This window comes from Accipiter gentilis, chromosome 7 (assembly GCF_929443795.1).
Source record: "Accipiter gentilis chromosome 7, bAccGen1.1, whole genome shotgun sequence".
NCBI lineage: Eukaryota > Metazoa > Chordata > Aves > Accipitriformes > Accipitridae > Astur > Astur gentilis.
The window spans coordinates 3,580,702-3,599,668 of NC_064886.1; the positions used below are offsets into that span (position 1 = coordinate 3,580,702).

At 56.0% G+C, this 18,967-nt stretch overlaps 1 protein-coding gene across 1 annotated transcript in view; it reads left to right on the forward strand.

Annotated features, from left to right (window-relative positions):
• The window catches only part of RBM19 (RNA binding motif protein 19), a 70,391-nt gene extending 68,577 nt beyond the window's left edge, over positions 1 to 1,814 (forward strand). The window contains exon 25 of the mRNA XM_049804615.1: positions 1,422 to 1,814. The gene's annotated coding sequence lies outside the window, so the exon portion shown is untranslated. The remainder of the gene's footprint in view (positions 1 to 1,421) is intronic.
• Positions 1,815 to 18,967: the final 17,153 nt, after the last annotated feature.

Genomic DNA, 18,967 nt, shown 5'->3' on the forward strand with positions numbered 1-18,967 from the left:
CCTTATCCCTCCTGCCGAGCCTCTGAGCCCTGCCCAAGCCCCACGCGAGACTTTGTATAGGGCCGGGGCAGAGATCTCTCGTGACGCTTTAGGTAAACCTTTAATTTTGTGTTTTGTGGTCTGATTTCTAAGCCGATGAAGTAGAAAACCTTTTAATTTCTTTTCTCCCCCAGGCTCCGGGTGGGTGTGCGGCACGAGCTGCCGCCGCCGGCTCGGCCCGAAGCGGGACCCCCCCGGCCCCGTCCAGCCGCTCTGGGAGCATCCCACCGGTGTCTAAATTAACCCAGGTTATTTCGACAGAGCTGAGGCAGGCAGAGACAACCCATGCGGTGGTGCCGGTGGCTCCAAAGGCTCCGTAACACCTGGTGGGGAGGCAGAAACAGGCAGATTGCAGGCAGGAGCTGTTTTAATTTCATTTTTCAGCCGAACCCAGCCCAGTGTGTGTCAGCCTGGGCTAAGCAAGCCCTGGGAAACGGGAAGACAGACCGTCCCAGGAGCAATTTTAAGCACGTGTCAGAAGAAGTGATGCCGGGCGATCGCTGCCCTGGCGAGTCACAGCTCACCATCCTCCCCTCCCCGATAAACGGGACAGGCACATCACCCCCCCGGGCAGCTGCAAACTAGAGCAGACGCTCCTCCCACCTGAAATTGGGGCTGAAAAAATGAAAACTGGGAAGTTGTTTGGTTGTGTTTTTTTTTAAATCTAAAAAAAAACCAAAAAAACAACCAAACCCACCCCACTCTGTGGTTTCAGCTGGTGTGGCTGGAGCCCCGTGCGCCCGGCAGCGAGTGCGGCTGCGTGAGGCGGGAGGGGGGCGGTGGGGGCGATGGACGGCAGGCAGGAGCCTTGGACTTCGTTAGGATTCAGCCGTTAGATCTCTCCTTTCTCTCTGATGGCTGAGTGTGATTGACACTTACAAATTACCCAGCCAAAAGTGTCGAGTCTTTGACCCCTGAGTAACATCTTTGGCAAGCCTGAGATTTGCCAGCATTTTGTCATCTAATTACTACAAATCCCTTGAAAATTCACTGGCTGGTGAATTTTTAATGCGGGACAATTTCAATGTGATGCATCGCCCAGATGGGCACGCGCGCGTGCTCCTTCCCTCTCCCCCCGCCGCCTCTTCTCCTTCTCTTTCTTCTCCTCCTTCTCTCCTTTCTTTTCTCCGGTTCCTCCCCCCATCCCGTTTCTTACCTCCCTCGTGCCTGTGTGAATCCATATTCACGGGAAGCGCCCCGGCATTTCGTTCCCTCTCCAGGCTCTCCATCCCTCTGAACTAGCCAGCCGTGCCCGGGATGGAGCCGGGCACTTCGTGTCCCCCCCGAGCCCGGCAGTTCCACGCTCGAGTCCCCCTCACCGTCTCTCCAGCGGTGGCAGGGAGCTGCTGCGTGGCAATAAATTTTGTTTTCCATTTTCTCAGGTCTCTCGCTGATGGATGGAGAGGGAGAAGCCTCCGCTGGGGACTACGACAGCCAACACACTTGTTGCCAGCGGAGTCCACTTGTCCTGGGAACCCAAGGGCTGATTTATGCCGTGTGTCCAGGTCTCGGTATTCCCAGCCTTTTAAACAGACCTTGAATTCGGAGCGGGAGGAAGAGCCCTTGTCTGCCGGCGGCTCCTGCCTGAGGATCACTTCTTAAATCCAGGCAGGGATGCGATTCCACCCTTCTCAAAAACCACCCAACCTGGTGGCACAGGAACCTGGGGAGATGGACACTTCCCCTGCTGACCCCAGGGACTGCGGTAGAACCTGCTCTAAATGTCCGAGTTAAACGATAATTTCTGTACATTAAAACCCACATGTATATTTTAAGAGTTTTCCAAACTGAGTCGCATCTCAGGTTTGTTTGGAATTGTTTGTTTAATACGTATTTGCAACAGCTAGGTAGTTATTTTGGTGCGATAGGGAGATAAGCATATTTTAGGAGGGAGGCCTGGGGTTTGCTGCGTTCAGCTTTGTGCCTGTGTCATTTCTGTCCCCGCTCTCAGGCAATCGCCTCCCGTCTCTCCCTTCCCGGCTTTCAAAGGGAAAGAGGCTTTGCTTTTCAACCAGGGTACCGCTTTACATATGTACGCAGCTGATAAAGTATTTTCACTTCGCCCCTTTCCCCTCTGGGAATCGCTGTCTTACGGCAAAACTGTTTTGTCTGACAAGGGCTGCAACAGATTACACGTGTTGGCTGCAAACACAGGGCCTTTTTTTTTCCCCTTTTTTTTTTTTTCTTTTTGAGAACCGCATACCTTTAAAAAAAAAAAAAACTATCTCTGCACTGCCACGGCGAGCTCTGCGTTTTGCCTCATGTCCCCACGAGCAGCCCTATGTTCAGATCTGCTTGTGGCATCAGACCTCCCGGGGTGATGCATCTCTCCAGGTTGTGTGTCTGGATTGTTTTTCTCACATGAGCTTAATTTGAGCCTGAATCCACAAAAATGCTGCTGATTCTGCCGGGGCTGAGCACTTCAGTTGGTCTGGCCCGGGGTTTCGGCCGTGGTCTGGGGTGGGATTTCTTGGGACCCCTTGGCATCAGCAGCATCCACGGAGATCAGCGGCACTCGGAGAAGCGATGCCCTCGTGCTGCTGAGGACCAAGCACTGAGTTTCACAGCTCAGCAGGCAGCTGCAACAGGGGACCACGTGTGATGGACTTTGTGGCTTGGGGACATCCAGAACGCCCCTTTCCGATCCAAACGTGGGCCACAGATTTCTCCCATCTCCTCTAACTGGGAGCCAGCTGGGAAAGATGTGGGCTCTGCTTTTCAAACAGGTTGTTCAGGCGTTAAAAGGAAAACCTTAAAATCCTCAGCTGGCTCTAGCGGCAGAGGGGCAGAGCCAGAAAACCTCTGAGCAGGGAGGGGGTCTGTTCCCCGGCTCCATCTCCCGAGCTGCCCCCTCCAGTAAAGCCCCTTGCCCTCCCAGCAGGAAGGCAGCACTGGTACCCAGAGGGGAAGGGCTCAGAGAAGGTGATTTTAGGCACCGAGGATCAAGGGAACACCAGGATTCATTGATGTTTGGCTGTTCAAAAGCTGCGCACCAGGGCTGAGACGTGCCCAGATTTCAGAGGGAGAAAAATTAGGACTCTGCAGTGTCTTAGAGAGGGCACCCAAAGCTGGAGGTGCCTGAGGATGCTTTGGAGGAGAGGAGCTGTTCTGCACTGCTGCCACAGGAGGGGTGCAGCCTGTGTGCTCGTCACTAACTAATCTAGGCAGTGCCTTGCATGCTTTAAGGGGAAAATACAATGTTTAACGATGTGCGTGAAGAATTAGGATACGTCACTGTAGATGGAAGGCAGCTCAGGAGAAAGCTGTCCTCCGGGAGGGATATTGGCTGGGGAATGACATCCAAGATGGGGAACCCAGACTAGATGCCGTGGGGAAGTGTGACCTGCTAAAAGCGTGAGGTTAAGATGCAGAGTTCAAGCTGTCCCCAGGCAAACTGAAACCAGAAGCCCATCCTTTTGCACTGGGTTTCTGGTGTCGCAGAGGACCCGGGCTCACACCGGGGTGCCTGGAAGGGACCCATGGGGCGAGCAGCACTCCCTGTGCCACCGCCGATGCATGCTCGTCCTGCCCGTTCCCAAAGTTCTCTGGTGACCCCAGCATTGAGCAGGCTTTGGACCTGGGCACCATCCACGAGCTGTGTCACCGCTGGGGATGCTTAGACCCGGGGAGAAGCTGTGGTTGCCTTGAGTGTTGGTGATCTCACCCACTAACCTGTGGGATTTTCACTGCCGTTTTTGGGGAAGAAGGTCCCACCGGCAGCACAGTCTGACTCCAGACTGAGGACACCGTCCTTCCGAGCACCTTGTGGATGGGCATTTTCATGCCCGAGGACACCCAGAAGCGATGTGAAGCCCAACCTGCTCTTCTCCAAGTTAGGGCTCTTTTATATTTTTTTTTCCCCATCTCCACATCTTCACTTGTGAAATCCCATCAGAGCAACAGGTCCAGGCCCAGGGACTACTTTGCTTCCCCTGAGTTGTTTGTGGAGATAATTAACTCTGTGCTCTTTTGGCTGAAACCCGCCGTGGCTGAGCTGAGCAAAGGGAGCCCGAGGCCCACAGCATCGACAGGGGACGGATAGGAGAGAGTCACGGGTGGAAAATACACAGAAGGAACAAGCTGAGAGCGACCCTCTGCCATATTAGCCCAGGTTGGAGCCAGCCACCAGCCTGGGCTGCCTCTTCTCCCAGCATGGAATTGTCCCTCACCCCAAGGCCATTCAGTTTTGGGAACATCCTTTTTGCTCTCGGTGCTTTTTCCAAGTTCTCTGTGCCCCGGTCGAGCCAGGGACAGACGCTGCATCCTCGCCTGCAGATGTGGGTGCAGCTCTGGTTTATACCGTGACATAGCAATGATTCTGCTTGGTCCTTTTCCCAGTCTTCCCATCTTTTCCCAATAACTTCTCACCTTCAGCCTCCCCTTACTTCACCCTACTCCTGTTTCTCACAGACCCGAGTCTGGTGGCCTGGAGATGCGACCCGGGGAGGGGGGGACACGGTGGGTCACCGCCAGCGGTTCAGCCCAGGGCAGCTGCCTGCTGTGTGGGGTGACGCTGCCGGTCCATGCCCCGACACTTCTCCAGGGTCTTCCCAGGCCTGGAAATGTCCCGGTGCCCACCGGCAGCCCGTGGCACTCCATAAACCCCCTGCTCCGGTTGCACTGCAACGCCTGGGTAAGTAAGAAGCAATTAGTGCCGCTTGCTACAGCGAGTAAAACCCAAATGTCAAAGAACAGCAAAGCTATTAACACCTGTTTTTACTGCACGTTTGCAGCCGAAGTGTGTGTGTGCGCGCGCTGAAATTTAGGGGGGTTGAATCCAGCCCCTAAACACCGGGCAAAATCCCTTCCCCTGGCTGTGCGGCTGACCCAGCAGGTCATTCCCTGCTTCCTGCCTCAGTTTCCCCTCCGTGGCCTCAGTAAGGGACCTGCCGTACCCTACATGGGAAAAAACCCATGTAGTTTTGTGGATGGGAGAGGCCAGATCCTGCCCCACAGGGTGCAAGGCAGGGTATCACCAGCCGGGGTGGGTAAGGACAGCTCGGGGTGGGGGAAACCTTCTGCTCCAGTTTAGAGCTTAAAAATCAAATGAGCTGTAATGAGCCGAAGGGCTGTCCCTGTCCGGGTACCCACCTGGGTGCTCCCACGCTCCCAAACCTGCGTCTTGATGCCACAGGCAGGTTTTTAGGGAGCAGGCAGCATGGCTGGGTGCAGGCAGGGCAGCGGGTCCCGCAGCAGGACCGCGATGCACCGTCCCTGCACCGAGCCTGCTTCCCGTCCCTGCACCGAGCAGGAGAGGGAGAGAGCGAATGAAAGCAGGAGGGAAAGGACATGTCAAATCAATCATATTTAAACAAAAGCCTCTTCGGCCCAAGGGCCCTTTTAAAAGCTGCTTATTTAATTAAAAGTCCCATTTTCCATATTTATGGCCCTTATTCAGTTAAATATTAACCGCCTGGGCCAGGGCTGGTTTATTCTTTGGGAAGAGGCAGTGTTGGGAGGTTCATTAGGGGTTTATCAGGCAGCCGAGGTGCCGGGCAGATGGATGGAGAGGAGGGATGGAGGGATGCAGGACGGAGCACGTGGACTCGTGCCGGCACCCGGGGACCGCCGGGATGGCACCACCACCAACCCAGCCCTTTGGGACTGCCCCCCGTCACCTTCTGGCAGGATGCAGGGAAATGGGGTTAAAAATAGGGAAACTGGGACTGTCGGGACAGCGTGAGAGACAGGCAGGCTGTCACATCGGCCGCTGTAGGAAACAGCCTGACATCCAATTACCAGGCATAGCTTACCCCCCCAGTACCCCTAAGTTGCGGCAGCATAATCATAAAAACCCCTCAATTTTGCCCCAGGCTCATGGGACCATCACTGGCTCCTGGCCAAACCCTTTCCAGGGCTGTGGAACCGGGATGGTTTTCCACCAGGATATTATTCCCAGCAGCTCAGCGGGCAATCCTTGCTGGCGTGTGACGACCACGGCTGTGCCGGACCCAGCTTAGGCTGGGTTTTGACAGTTCGGAGCTGTGCAAGACCTCACTGAAGGTTCATCAGCCATCCGTGGTGTCAGTGCAGCAGCCCGGCCTTTGGGAACTGGAGGCGAGGACCTCTGCGGGGGTGAAGGTGGACCTTACCGGTAGACACAGCTTGGAGGAGGGCCAAAGCAGCACAGCTGGCTGCGATGAGTCGGTGATGCCTTCAGAAGATGTGGGTACGAGGGGAACCTGAAGCTTATATAGGCTCCTCTCAAGGGCAGGAGAGGAGATGAGATGAGATGAGGTTCCTGAGGTTGAGTTGGGTTGTTGGTGCTCCAAGGAGAAGCAGCGCATCCCGGCCGTGATGGCAGCAACAAGAGCGAGCGGAGTGATCGCCGTGTTGAGGCGAAGGTGTTGAGCTGGGGAGAGATGAGGCTGAAGGCTTCATTTGTAGGTGGTGGCTATGATCTAGCTCACGCTGGCGAGATGATGGTGCCCCTTTTCTGGTGAGTTAAGCCTGCTGCTGGTTATTTTACCTGGCTGGGTCAGACAGGCGCTTGGCTCGACATGGTTGTGACCTTGGTGAAAATCATCTGATGATGTCTAGCTGCTTTAACCTGCTCCCACTTGTTACTGTGCAAGGGGCTGGGGACCTCTCCCTTAGCTGGGTAGTTTGTAGATCGTTATCAAGTGGCTCTTGTATGTCATTTTACAAGGCTAGTCCCGAAGCAAGAGAGTTGACCTCTGCTCCGTAGCTTTGCTGGTTGGGAGAACCTGGCCAGGCTCATCGCATAGCTGCGGATCTGGAGCTGGCTCAGGAGCTCTGCTCATGGGCCAACCTAACTGGGGGTGAAGCTAGAAGGTATCTTGGGGCCGAAGTTTCTCTGTGCAAAGGCGCTCTTCCTCCACGTGCTGCTTGTTTTCCTCCAAAAGACCCACAGGCAGCTCTTGCAGCGCAAGCTTTGAGCTGCCACCATCAAGGTCAACCTTTCCAAAGGGAACACCAGGGAGCAGCCGTGCTCCAGAAGGTGTCCGTGGGCCCCAGTGCTCAGCTCTGCCGCGGGGCAGGCTCTGAAGCCCTGGCAGGAGAAGGTGCGGTGTCCTCCGGCGGTGCAGGATCCCGCAGGAGAACCTGCTTTAGATGTGCTGGGAGATGCCCTCGGGAAGGAAGGTTCCCCTGTGAAGGCGACAGGAGAGCGGGGCTCGCCTAAGCAGGCACAAAAGCTTGCCCTGAACTCTGTCCTCCCTTTTGCCCTGATTTTTGGGGGATTTTTTTGCCTGTAACAGCCCCGTGGCACCCTGGCTCCCACCGCGCCAAGGTAAGGGACGCGGTGTGGGTGGGACGATGGGAACATCTCCCCCTCCACCCCAATGCGGTCAACGCAAACCAAGCCCTTCTTTTCCTCTCCGTCAAAAATAACACGATGACACCGACCAGGCAGCGAAGCCCGAAGGGGACCCTGCGTTGGGAGGGTGATGGTGGCAGGGTGAGGAATGAAACGGAGCCGGCGATTTCCTCAGGGGAGCGGGGCGGTGAAGAAGCCTGAGGGAGGGGGGGGGTACGGCTGGTGTGGAGGGGAGGGGGGGGGAATGGCAGGAGAGGGAGAGACACCGGGTTATCAGAGAAGTGTGAAGACAATAATGCAATCTGACATTTCTGAAATGAGACCCCCCGGTTGCCCTGGCAACGGCTCACGTGGGACCAGCTCCCGGGAGACGGCTCCGAGATGTGCTATAAATGATGTTTGATTAGAATTTAAATCATTTAGGCGGAGAGAAGATAGGCCTTTTGTCAGCGCCGGGACCCGCGGGGGTCAGCCACCCAGCAGCTGGCTGGGCGCGCGTCAGCCCCGGGCGGCGTGGGGACCGGGGCGAGGGGTCGCCCGGGGAAAGGGGGACGGGGGGGTAGGTATGATTATTCCTGCCCTCCCCTCCGCTGGGGGGGTGCTGACCTTTCCAGCCAGGAGAAGAGGGAGCTTGAGGCCAAAGCAAACACGGTGGGGGAGGAAGATGCTGCATCCCAGCCCTGGGAAGGTAGCTGGCATCTCGACAGCATCATCTGAGTTTGGGGGGTTTTGGGGTTGGTTTTTTTCCTAGCTGGTGCGAAGCCACCGAGATCCTCCCATGGCTTCCACCAGCTGAGAACCTGGCCCTTGGCTTTTGCAGTGCTCTAATTAAGATAATAACACTTCAGAATCAATTCTGCCTCACTAAAAGTTTCCTTAAGGAGCACGGAGTGAAGCATGTTATTACCTCCAAGTGGAGTGCCCTTCCCGGGAGAGATGGGCCCAGGTTGCCTTCAGGGATGGGTCCAGGTTCTCCCCACCACCTGCAGACCGTGGCCCAGGTAAGGTCTCCAGCATCCAGCCCTGTTTAGAGGAACTGTTTGGGGCAGGAATCTCGCTGGACAGCTGTACACTGGGCATTACTTGCTCTTTGCAGCTCCTCCATGCATGCAGTGAAGTCCTCTTTGCTGTACGAAGTCTTCCTTTTGGTGAAATACTTTTGCTGGCTCCAGGGGTTTGGAGGACTTCACGCATGGAGCAACGGAGATCGAGATGGGGTCGGCAGCCGTGGTTTACGTTCCCGTCATGCCAAAACTGCAGTTACTGGGTTTGTTGAATGAGGTCTCCAGGTGGTGGCAATGAAATGCAGGAAAGTCTCGACTTGGGTGCAAGGTCGTTGCTTTGCTGCAGCCTCCTGGTGCAAAGGGGTTGTGGTTCACTCTGGTTCTCGGCTGCTGAGGACACCACTCAGATTAGCCCGGTCTTGCTCATCCAGTTCAGTTAGAAGATGACTTAAAAGCATCTGGACCTTCTTCTGAGGTCTCACGAGTGGTGCGCAGAGATGGCCACCATCAAAGCCAGGAGGCAATCCCGTTTCAGGAAAGCCGACTCCTTGGAGAAGGCTACTGCGCTGCCTTGCTCTCGTTATCTACGCGCAGGAGATGGCTTGGTCGTATTGGGTGGGGACTTCTTGAATGACAGTTCCTAGTTCAAGTGTTGTAGGGTGACGGAGCCTGGGAAATGCTCCATGAGCTGAGCATGGGAGCTCCATCACCCTGAGCCTGGCCGAGGTGCTTCGCCAGCTCTCCTCAGGGAGCGATCCGGTGTTGAGTCCCTCCACCGAGCATCCTGCAGTCGAGTCGGCTGGAGAAGCCATTTGCTTGCTTTAATATTAACAAGCCTGAGCCCTGGCCTGAGATTGGGTGAGGAAGAAAAGCAGCTGATTTCCCAGTCGGCGGGAGAACGGTGTTAAAAGCAAAGCAGCAACTGGGCACAGGCTTTCTTCTTGGAAAATTTTTAAATTGCTTGCTCTTTAATGGCATGGTTTAGGTTCAATGAATCTTTAGAGCTTGCTTTTCAACTTCCTGAAAATGCCATCTGATCATGAAATTAGAGCTAAACTAATAAGTCTCAACAAATATTAATCTAATGAATTTAGCTTCTTTCTGTTTGTGGACCAGCAAAGAGGGAATTGCAATGTTCTCATATGTATTAATTATTTGAATGTATTCAACAAACCTTTCCTGACCACTTTAAGCGTGCGGCTTGGTCATGAATATTCTAACTCCAAGTTTTGTTTCTTGGTTGTGATCGCCCTGTAAATTGAACTACAGCTGCCCATTGGCTTGGGCGAAGAATTCAACCCAGGGGAGCGTGGGTCTTGCCTGCAAGCTCTGAGCCTTGGTGCAGGCTTTCCTTTTCCGATGGTCTTTCATCCCAGATGGGTGCTCCGAATGTGTGCAGGATGAACCGGGTAGGAAGAGAAATGGTGCGGAGGGAATCAGGTTTCGGATCTGCAGGTTTCTTGGTGGTGGTAGCCGGGGTGAGGGATGCGCAGGGCTCGGCTTGGCAGCTGGAAGATGCTTCTTGATGCCTCTGGGTGGTTTTGGTGGGCGTCACCGTCGTTATAAAAATCACTGATTAACATCTGTGGTGTCTCCAGCAAAGTCTGTGGCGTTGCACCGAGTTGTTGGGTTCGCTGACTTATTTGGCAAATACTACAGTCAGAGTGGTGTTGAGGGATTCCTTAAATGAGCAGCACAGCTCTCGTCTGGGCAGTGCGGTGTTTGGGCTGTTCCCCAAACTACACGAGCAAGCTGGGAGCTTTGCCAGCAGCAAAATCGCTGGTTCTGTGCTTGCCTACGGCTCCAGAGCTGGGTGGGTTGAACCAGCACCACAAGAAACCAGGTCCTTCCCCTTCCATAGCCCTGCCTCCGCAAATCAAATGGGGTTTGGAAGCTGGAGACACAAACTGGGCAAGCTCCCTGCTTGCTTCCCTGAGTACCCAAGGGCCAGACCGGTGCTGTTCCTCGCTGGGTTGGAGCATTATTTTAATTAATAGGTGCTTTGCTCAGCTTCGGAGCGTATCATCTGGGAGGAAGCCTGGGGGGTCGTAGCGGAGCCGCCCGGGTGCCTGCCGAGGCTCTGGTCCAGAGATCTGGCGGCGAGGGGCTGCTAGGGCTGGATTTTCTCCCTCCGACCCATCGTCTGGGATTTATGCACCCCCTGCTCGGGGAGAGGGGCTGGTTTGGCTTTGGAAGCGGGCGACACGTGATGCCGGGAGGCATGTGGGCAGGAGATGCCACGTGGGGCCAGCTCTGGGTCCCAGCTGTGGTGCTGGCGGTGAGACCCCTTTAATTGGCACGCGTTGAAAGTGCAAACCCGTTACAGGAACGGGCTTGTCTGCGCCTGCCGTGCTGCGTGAGAAGGCGTCCTGCAGCTCTGCATGCCTGTGTCACCCTGCGCACGCCGGGTTAGAGTCGTTGCGGGTCTCCAAACCCAACGGTGGAGGCGGTCAGCAAAAAAAAACAAAACTCGACGTCGTGGTGCGCAGGAGCCCAGCGCCTTCGTTTGCTGGGGTTTTGCTGGCTTTGGCTGGCTGATCGGAGCGTGCTGAGGATGAAGGTTGGATAAACGTGTCGCTTTTTAAATTAGCTTTGGATTGGTTGGGTTTGCAATAGGGTCGGTCTGAGTGGCAGTGGGTCCCCGGCAGGCTGCTCTCCTCTTGCATCGCCCAGGTGGAGATGTGCAGGGCTCTGGAAGCGGCTTTGCTGATGTCCAGCCCTGGGAGGCTTGTGGGGCCTGGGGATGTGCGGTGGGGGGGGTGTTTTAATAAGGACTGGCTGCAAAATGGGGATCCCGAGGCTTGTTTGCAGTCGGTGCCTCCACCCAGAGCAGGAGCATCGGGACAGGCAGGGTAACCTGCCTCTGGTCCAAGTGCTAAGTCTGAGGGTTTGGGTCCATGACGGCAAGGTGGGGAAAGGCTGCTCGGGTCCTTCCTCTCCTGTTGGGGACTATCCTGGTGCTCTTGTAGGCTCCGAAATGCCTTGTGCATCCCTGTTTCCCTGCCATGGTCAGCTGTGTGCTGCCTCACCAGGAGGGGAACCAGGCACGAGGGACCCAGGAGCAGAGATGACCCTTCTCAGCACTTGCAGCTCGGTGAAGGGTGCGGAGACAACTCAAACAACTGCGGGTTCCCATTGCGAGACCCATCTCCATGCTCTCCTACGGCTGCAGTCCTTGGAAGAAGTCACTTTTGTCGCTGCTCCTGCTTACCCAGCTGCCTCTCACCTGTGTCCCGAGCTGTTAGTGCTCAGGTGCCATGGCAGCCCTAAATGCACTGTACCCTGAAGTCCTCTGCCACCACGTCCCAGGCAGGTCTGCCCCGCTCGTGCCGACCTCCCGACGCGCTTGCTCCCTCCTCTGTGCTGGGGCAAGAGAACACCCATCAATCCTTCCCTGGGGAAACAGCCTGATGCTTAAATCTTGAGATTCCCCCCCCCAAACAGTGTTTGGAAACAAGCCCCTCTTCTCCCCTCCCTCCAAATCAAACCACTTGGCTGGGCAGTAAGGGTTAATCACAGGCAGCTTGCCCTGCAGCTGAATGGGACTCAGTTAAGGGTGGTTCGTTATGGTAAATTCTCCTGCCCCTTATGCGGTGGCCAGCATGGGTCAGGGATGCTCTTCTGCACCCTCCAGCTCCTAAAAGTCCTCCTGCCTTGTGTGACCAAACCCTGGGGTGGTTTGCTGGAGCAACGCTGCGCCGCCAGCCTAGAAAGACGCAAGCCGTGGTGTCTCCCTGTTTTCATGAACATCTCCCGCTCTCCATCCTATGCAGAGGGCTGTAAAACCTGCTGGGTGGGAGTGTGGGAAGAGACGGGAGTCGCCGCCACGCACATGTTACGCTCTGCCCTGGTAGAGCATCTCCAGGCTGCTCCTCCTGCAGCATTCAGTCTCCTTCATGAAAATATTTGAAATGCAAGGTTTCTAGCCGAGCTCCTGCCCCGTTTCCCTCAAAGACCTCGTCCCGGGCTGTGGTGGCACATCACAAACAGCACGGCCGCGGTCCCCCCCGGTCCCTCAGCCGGCCTGATGGTGAGGATGTGATGGCTGGGAGCTCGTGCAGGTCTGTGGGCCTGGGGGTCCCTGGAGAGACCCTTCTCATTGTCCCCACAGGACACAAGACCCCTCGGTGGGTCTCTCTTCACCACCTCTTCCATATAATCTCTCCAAATTTTGCAGCCCGCCTCCCTGCTGTAGGGCATCCTGGAGTGGAGCAGGTCCATGTGCTGATGGAGAGGACTTCAACCTGCGTCCCTGAGGGATGGCGTGGCAAATGGGTCCGAAGTGGCTTTGGTAGCCGAATAAAGCTCTCAGTCGTGTTTTCCCCAAGTGAGCTATTGCCCAAAATGCAGCAATCTACCTATGGGAAGTCATGAAGAAATCCTCCAGGGAAGGTGCGCTCTCCGGTCCCTTGCAAACCACCAGCTCTCCCTGGGAACTCCCCTTGCAGAAATGGTTACTTTTAGATGGGGCTGGGAGGAAAAAGTAACTGGGTTCGGTTCAGATCAGAAGTGAATGAAACATCTCCTCCAATGGATCCACCACCAAGCTTTGAGTCGCTTGATAAAATGCAAAAGTTCTTGTTGTTGTTGTTGTTGTTGTTGTCTTGCAGCACCTCGCTTTCACGGCTCCGGCCCCCGCATCCTCCTGGGGTGCTGGTCCCTGGCAGAGCATCGAGGAGCAGCTTCCCGAGTGAAGTGGCCCAAGGTAATAAAGATAGCTACAGAACGGACATAAAACTAAATATATTGTTCTGTCCGACTAAAGACAAATGATTTTTGGCAAATACTACTTTTCTAGCAGGAATGTCACAGGAGCCGCTTCAGCACTCCTGGGAATATTTTTTTTCCTTTCCTTTTAGGTCTTCAGTTTGATATTTAAAACACCCACCCAGGTCTGGTGGGTCACTCTACGGGCCTGGGGACAAGACATGGGCACGGTGGGCGAAAAGCTGCGTTTGCAGCTCAGGTAATGTTCGAAGCGTCTGCTGAGGGCTGGCCTGGCTGCAGAGTGGGCTTTCCCCAGGGGAAAATAACCATGCGGGGAACCGGAGAGGTCAGTGTCTTGGTTTTAACATAAACCTCTTGACTTTGGGAAGGGGAGCTGCTGGGTGTGATGGTCTGGCCTTGGGAAAATCTGATCCTTGGAAACCATCACAGACGGGTGAGAGATGATGCTGTTACACCGGTGTAACCGTGTCACACCGTGGCTTTCCCGGCACCACGGCTTTTTTTTGAAGTTTGGATCTTGGGGAACCAGCAGGGCCGAATCCAGCACGAGCGCCAGGGAGAGGACCTGGAGGATCGGCGAAGGGGCAGCCCCCGGCTTGGCTTGCGCTCCCCAAATCTGCAAACCACCCTTGCAGAGCTGAAAGGTCCCAGCTCCGCTTCCAGGAAGGCTTTGATCAAAGCACGGAGAACCGGGAGCCGACGCTGCCGCCGGAGCCGGTGCCCGGCGGCATCTGCATCTCCCCGGCTCATCTCCGCTTGGGCTCGCAAAGCGCCAAAGCCTGCGACCTCCCACCAAGGGTTTGCTCCTTCTTGCCCGTCACGTCTCCAGGAGGAACAGCCATCTTCCCCCTTTGTTTTCCTTCCTCGCAGCTGTGGCTCCGGCGAGCGGCGGCACAGAAATGACTGATGGCGGGGAGGGAAGCGATGCCGGACACTGGGATGGAAGGGACGGTCGGGGACCGTGCAGAGGGACTTTGCAGCATCGCTCCTCTCAGCGGCTGCTGGACCGAAGCTCTTCTGCTCCTGGTGTCTATGCCCATTTCCCAAAGCGAACCTGTGGTTAACCCTTTCTGCACTCCCAGCAGCAAAAGTGACAGCAGCTGTCGAATCAATCTCCTGAACGCTTCTGATTTTTTTATTTATTTTATTGGTTTTTTTTTAATCTCCAGACATTTCTTGCTTTCCCTTGTATTAATGGAGGCATCTTCCATCACCAAAAAGCCTCCAGGGCGGTGGCAAATGGCATCAATAGCTCTGCAGCCTGTCAGGAGCACATGCCTGCCAGAAAGCACCCGGAGGAGGGACGGTGTGACACGGGGAGCAGATGGGGCCCGTCCTCTTCCATCACCCCATGCCTGCAGCAGCCTTGGCCGGTTGGTGCCTCTCAGTTCAGATGGGGCTTTCCCCACCCTCGCCTTGTGCTTCTTGCTCTGACCCTCCAGCACTGCGTCCTCCCTGCAATTCTCCGTTTACACTCTGTTTTTTCCCCTTTTCTCCCATAACATCTCCTCTTTTTGCACAGCTGCAGCCCTGGCTGGGCTGTTTGCTGGCCCAGCCCTGTCCTTTTGCTCTGTTTCCCCCTTGCTCATGAAAATTTAACGTGGGAGCCCAGGTTTGGGCTAGTTGGTGCTGGAAGAGCATCACACAATATCGGAGCGTAATGGTGATTGACCTAGGGATGCGGCGGGCTGGGGTGGAAGGTGATACAGGGCAGAGAGGAGGAAGAAAGTGGGTGTCTGGCAAAGAAAACCCATTTACGCAGTTGTCTTGCAGCTCGAGAGAAGAAATACCTTCATTTCTCCATGGGAAACCAGGAGATGGCTCCGTGTTGCTGCTGCTTCTGCAGCAGAGCTCTTGGGTCTTGCTGAGAGCTGGATGCACGAGGAGGTTTAAGATCGGGGTGCTTTGCTGGGGACTTGGGGGGTATGAGGCCCCACGCCTGGTAGTGGCTTAAGGAGGTGAGACCAAACAATGATTTCTTGAGCAGGGTCTGCGGGAAGATAACTTGGAGCCCAGCTATCTGCCGGGCACTGATCCTGCTGCCCCTCTGTCACAGGTGATGGGGACCTGGAGGGGAGGCGCAGGGGGGTTCTGGCTGCTCGGTTGCACTCAGGGGAACAGGAGACTTCCAAAATAAAAACAAAACCCAGCCGTGGTAAGGCATGTTTGGATAGCCATGCTTTGTTACTGCTTTCTGCTTCCCAGCTCTCCTCCAGGTAGGGAAGACCCCTTAGCATCTCCCACCCAGTTTTCCCCAATGGAGAGGGGGCTCGTGCCCGGCGCAGGGCTGCAGCTGCCGGTGTGATCGCGGAGGCTCCGGGAAGGTATAATAAACAACCAAAGGTTAGTGAAGCTGTTTTGCCGAATTTACACCCCTTCCCAGTGAAGGGAGGGGGTGGCGGGAGCCTTGCTGGAGCCGTGGCCGCTTCTTCTCGATAGCCGCATCCATCACGGTGTATAAATGGCCGCGTTCTAGGAGGTATCGAGCGGCGTTTGCAAAGCCGGTGCCGGCTGGGTCGGCTTCCCTTCGTCCATCACGCAGCCCGGGGAAGGCACCGGCGGCAAGTTGGGAAGAGCTCGGGGCTGGTTTGGAAGCAGCAGGATCCGACCGCGAGCTCTAGCAGCCCGAAGGTGACAAGGGGGACACGTCCACGGGGGACGGAGGTCGGGCGGAGGCAGCGTAGCGAGGGGCTTCATCGCACGCAGCCTTTTCAAGGGAGTTTTACGGCGGCTGCGGCCAACTTTGCAGAGCCCCGCGGGAGCCGGGGGGCTCGGGGCTGGCGGGCAGCTGAGGAGGCAGCGGCATCGCTCCAGCTCTTCGCTTTTCTTCAAAGCCGTAGTGCCTCCTTCTGTCTTCCAGCACTTGTTTTGTCTCTGTTCCCGTCTCCTCTCTGCACATACCATTCGAGTGGCTCTTGTCTATTTATTTTCTCTAATGGCATCAGGCTACAAGTGGTTGAACAGTTAAAATGAACACCATCAGGCTTTTTTTTTTTTTTCTTTTTTTTTTTTTTATCCCTTGCATTCACTCTGGAAATGGGGATCTTTGCTCTTCTCTAGCTGGGTTCCCAAGGGACAGGGTATGTCCCCTTCCCTCTGTCCCCTTCGAAGCCTGTCCACTGAACTTCAACCAAATTCGGTGAATGTGGAGAGGCCTTAAAATTGGTGCTCCCATACCTTTGGGGATGGCAAGGAGGTGCCCGGAGGGAGAAGATCCTTCGATATCTTCACCAAATGAAACTGTAGGGTAAGCTAAGCCATCCCTTCTGCTGGGTGAGCAGTGCTAGGGATGGGTGGCCACCGCTCCCACGGATGGAGCTCGTGCAGAAGGGGGAATCAAATGGAATTTTGAGCCACCAGGTTGTGTGGATCTCACCTATTGCGTTGTGTTCCTAGTGCTTTCCTCGCTTCAGCTCTAAATCCCCTGCATCCCTGTCCCGCTGGGATGGAGGTGCCTGGGTTGTGCTCCTGCCTTCTGCAGGAGGCTGCGGTCTCCTGGTCCTGTGTGGGATGGGAACCGGGATAAGATCTTTACTGGTCCTGGGAGCCCAGAGTGACCCTGAAACGCAGCCCCCGGCTGGGCTGTAGGGGTGGTCGTGTGTGCTCCAGGGGAGATGGGATCCCTGGGCTGTGGTGGGTGCTGACCCACACCCTGCTGTGGCCCTGAGCTCTCCCTGCACCCTATAAATCCATACCCCTGCGTTACAGCCGGCTTAGAAATAGCAGTTAACGCAGCCAGGCTCCTCCAAGTTTATTCCTCAGGAGCTAAATTGACCAACTTCAGGCAAAAAAAAAAGGTTATTTGCCCCTCTCTGAACTATTTTTCTGTGGTGCCGGCAACCTGAGCATCCCAACAGCTGAGCACCGTGGGGCCAACGCACCCCGAACCACGTGGGGAGGGTGACAGATCTTCCTCCTCGGGCCAGGCTGAATGCAGAGCAAACGAGGGAAAAACAAATGAGATTGCAATCAATCCTCTTGTAATTTGTGGGGTTAATAGAAACATCACAGCTGGATTTTAAAGAAATATATAGCGTTGTCATGCCAAAGCTTTATGAATTAAGTCCCCTGTCTGCTGTTTCTCTCCTCTCCCCCTTGCCCCAAAATGAAAATCATGATCGACTTCACAGCCATGAGACTTTAATACACTCAAAATGAACTGATTCCTGAATATGGAGCGCGTTTAGGTCGTGTTTCACAAAGGAGAGCGCGGTAGACAGGCGCCAGGTATTGAAGTAAACTCCGGCCCATCAATCGAGCGCTGCCTCGCCGCAGCTCGGGCTGTGGGGCAGAAGCTGTGCCCGTCCCCGGTGGGCGAGGGGACCGTGTCCGGGGTGGCAACCGCAGGGGCTTTTGCGTGATGGATCCCATGGTGGGCATGAGCCCCTCACCGTGGCCTCAGGGTTGGTTTGGGAATGGCCGTAAGGGTGATGCTCCAGCCCTGTTGCACAGCAGGCACAAATGCGAGTCGCGCTCCGTTGCTGGGGGAAATGGGGTTTGGGGGGCTGATGGGGGGGTCTGGTCCCACCTGGTTGCTGCCAAGGGGGTGTCCCCAAAAGCGCCCTGGAGCCACGCAACCGCAGCACGCCGTCCTTGCCACGCTCTCAGCTCGCGGTCCCCATCCCGCTTCCCTCCCGGTCCAGACCCCGCACCCCAATTCCTGCAGCCAAGCCCAAATCCTGGGGCACCCCAGCAGCAGTGGGGGGGCTTCCAGATGGGTAGATGTGCCAAGGCAAAGGATGCTCCGAGCTTCTCCCTGCCTCGTGCCGCCTCTCCCGCTCCGTGCCGGCGGTGGCTGAGCGTGCTCCATCCCCGTCCTCCCCCACGGTTTCCTTTCCTCCTTCCCTCGCAGCTGCTTTCTCCTTCTGCTCCTGCTCCCCTCTCGCTCCCTCCACTCTGCCTCAGAGACATACATAACTCTCCCGTGAAATATATACAGTGTAAATATATAAAAAGCCGGCGTTTGCCTGCTGCTTATGTATTCATGAAATAGTAAATAAATTTTATGGGATAATGTGAAGGCTGCCAGGGAGCAGGAGGATGAAAACTAACCCCTAATGAGCCTCCGTGTCAGTTTGGCACACTCGGGATCGATCTGCCGCTTCCATTTAGCGCCCGAGCGCGGGGGTGGAGGAGGCGCTTCCTCGGCGCAGCCCCGAGCATCGCTGGCGCGACGCCTCGGTGACGGTCGCAGGGTCACGGGCTCAGCCGAGCGGGACGGCGATGGTGGGGTGGGATGGTGGGGAGCGGGGTGTCGGGCTGGACCAGGCTGCGATTTAGGAGGATGTAAAATGGTGGGGAGGGTGCGGGTGCCTGGGGAGGGGATGCTCAGGTTTGCGTGGGGAGGGATGCGGGGTGGGATGCAGGTTTGCAAGGGGAGGGATGCAGGGTGGGATGCAGGGAGAGATGCAGGTTTGCAAGGGGAGGGATGCAGGGAGAGATGCAGGTTTGCAAGGGGAGGGATGCAGGGAGAGATGCAGGTTTGCAAGGGGCGGGATGCAGGGAGATGCAGGTTTGCAAGGGGAGGGATGCAGGGAGAGATGCAGGTTTGCAAGGGGAGGGATGCAGGGAGAGATGCAGGTTTGCAAGGGGAGGGATGCAGGGAGAGATGCAGGTTTGCAAGGGGAGGGATGCAGGGAGATGCAGGTTTCCAAGGGGAGGGATGCAGGGAGGGATGCAGGTTTGCAAGGGGAGGGATGCAGGGAGGGATGCAGGGAGGGATGCAGGGAGGGATGCAGGTTTGCAAGGGGAGGGATGCAGGGAGGGATGCAGGGAGGGATGCAGGCTTGCACAGGCTGCCAGGTTGCAGGAGGGTTTGGGAGGACCCGCCAAAGCCAGCGAGACCCCCAGGCACCCCGCAGCCCCTGGGGCTCAGCCTTCCCGCTGGGTCTGCCCTGTCGTGCAAAGTGGGGGAAGA